The following is a 2999-nucleotide window of genomic DNA, read 5'->3' as shown; positions in this document are numbered from 1 at the left end:
GTTTGTTCTCCACAGAACCTACAAACGGATACGTACATCATGATGCAGTATGCATCCGAAAAGGCAATGTGTTCTCTGATATCGCTCGACGCATCATTGTCGCACTGCCTCCCTCTGTTGCCGCATGGGACACGTGGTAACACCAATAAAGAAAGGTGGCACTAAAAAAAGAGTTTCGTCGCAATTGATAGTGAGGACCAAGACTTTCAACAGATTGTTAGTAAGAGAAGTCGAATGAAAACTTTGAAAACGTACTAAATGTTGACTTTCCGCACCATTGTTCGGCAAGTTGGCATTACAGTTACCAGTGCTTTAAAGAACGGCCAACAGCTGGTAGCATACTGCAAGCAAACGAAACGCTGCCACAATACTTCTTTCCAATTGCTGCTCTGCTTGTTACGTGCACCAACGAAGACCAGGGTTATGTCATGAATTTCGTGATTAGTGAATGTACGAAACCACTTGGAGATCATTTGGCAAATAAAAGCCCATTATGGTGACGCGTGTTTATTACTGTGCAAATGTGGGAATGGAGTAGGAAGTTAAGAAATATTGCGATCTCTGTGGCTGCAGTTCTCCCGCCTGGTAAGGTACGGTATATCGCGTTTTGGCACCAGAGTCTACTGCTGCAGCTGAAGCCACTGCGAAGAGCAGTCGCTGCATGAAGGGGGATGAAATATCTGTATGTCTGAAAATTAATCATGGCTCAGCACATAGCATAATTCAAGACGTACTAAGGCTTTGCAAACAGTCTGCAAGGTGGATGCAGCGGTATCTCACGCCAGAATTGAAAGATCGGCGAGCTGGCTTTAGTAAAAAAATTTTGGTGTGATTTTGAAGCGGAAGATGGTGGTTTCCTTGCAAGAACTATCACAGGAGATGAAACCTGGACCCAGTACCACCAACTCGAATCCAAGAGAGCAAGCAAGGAACGGCACTATTCCTCATCACCAAAATCCAAGAAGATGCGAGCGCAGCCATCTGCAGGGAAGGTTATACTGACTCACTTCTGTGCTGAACCAGTCGTTATTTTGGAACACCACACGCCTAGCGGAAGCTCCACCCCCAGTTAATCATTTCCCGATTTGTTGTAAAATCATCTTCAACATGCAATCGGATCAAATCGACATGGACGTCTTATACGAGGGTTATTCGGAAAGTAAGGAACGATCTGTCGCGAAATGGAAACCACAGTGAAAAATCCGAGGAAGTTTTGCACAGGTGTGTTGGGCAGTGTCTCTAGTATGCCCGTCTATCGCAATACGTCGTTCTTTTTAGTTCTGAGCACACAGGGAGCACATAAAGATACCTAGAACAAAAGTGTCTCCCGCCAAGTACGAGGGCCTGGTGAGACATTTTCAGCCAAGATTACATAACTGTCGTGCGTTTTCTTCTTCAAGACAATTCTCAGCCGCATTCTGCATGGACAATGAAGATGCTCCTGCATCGTTTCAATTAGAAATGTTTGATTACCCACAATACAGCCCGTAATTGCCTCCCTCTGAGTTTCATCCCTGCTCACATGAACCGCTGTCTATGAAGACAACATTTTGACACAGACAACGAGCTGTAGGCCAGCGTAGAGTAGAGAATTGGTGGAAAGCGCTGGCAGCTGCCTTCTATAACGAGGGTGTTGGAAAGTTGGTACAACGCTACGACAAACGTCTAAGTAGGTCTGGCGACTATGGAGGAAAGTAGCTGGAAGTTGTAGCTAACTGTTTCAAATAAAGCAGTTTTGATTTTCACTATGGTTTCCACTTCGCGACCTATTGTTCCTTACTTTCCGAATAGCCCTCGCAACATACCTATAGTCTGCAGTGTATATAAAGGTTTTTGTGACAATAATGGAACAAGGTATCGAATCCGAAGATCAATGCTTAGGATAGAATATAGATAGTTACAGCTTCATCGTTATCGTACAAGCATGTGATGTGTACAGCAACGACAGAAATGTAAAATAAATAAGTAAATAAATAAGTAGAAGATACACTGAAATTTCACTATAGTTAATGGTACTTTGTATACCAACATTGAATGAATTCAGATTGCAGCATAAAAGCGGTCTCCAACCCTAAAACGAGCAAACATTAAATTTTGTAAATGACTATAATGACTTCGAAAACACATAAATACAGGGCAAGAATTATCGCGCCTGCTTAGATATAGAAAACACGTGCAACATGATCTCTGAAGACGTTAATCTGGGATACAATTATATTAATTATAAATGTGAAAACCAATAATATACAACGATTAGCAACATGTCATAGAAACTGTGCTAAATTACTTAAGTCACGGTAATGCTATCAGCTGGATGTTTGCATAATCGTTATCGAATTTAATTACTACTGTTTACTTTCCAAATTATGCGTAAAAACATTCATTCATAGCAACAACTATTTGTCAATACTGAAATTACGTAGACATATGCCTACAATACCATTTACAGAACACAACATAAAATTACTTAGACTGCAAGGGAGCCAGCATCCTTTTTCCACAGAAATATGAATTGCGTTTAAATCACTTTTACGAGGGTCGTCAAGCAAGTAATGCAACACAGTTTTTTCTGGAAGCAGGTTGGTTTTATTCAGGATTCTAACATACCATATTATTCCCCACTCTTTTGCCTAGAAAATCCTATTTTTGAACATAATCTCCGTTCGACGCGACGGCCTTACGCCACCTTACATGTGGAGGGCCTGCATGCCCGCTTAGGACCACTCTACTGGTCAACGTCGGAGCCAACGCCTTGCTGCATCAATAACTTCCCCATCATCCACGTACTGCTTCTTGAGGAGGGCATCCTTCATTGGGCCAAACAGATTGAAGTCAGGCGGTGCGATATCCGGGCTGTAGGTGGATGAGAAAGACCAGTACAGCAGATCTGTGTTAGCCCTTGCGTTGTCAAGGGAAGGAGAAGTTCATTTGCATTATGATGGCGACAAACATGCTGAAGTCGTTTCTTCAACTTCCTGAGAACAGCATAACACATTTCA

The sequence above is a fragment of the Schistocerca gregaria genome, chromosome 7 (genome assembly GCF_023897955.1).
Source record: "Schistocerca gregaria isolate iqSchGreg1 chromosome 7, iqSchGreg1.2, whole genome shotgun sequence".
In the NCBI taxonomy this organism is placed as follows: Eukaryota; Metazoa; Arthropoda; class Insecta; order Orthoptera; family Acrididae; genus Schistocerca; species Schistocerca gregaria.
The sequence above is the reverse complement of the archived record's forward strand: the minus strand, read 5'-3'. Positions refer to the sequence as shown.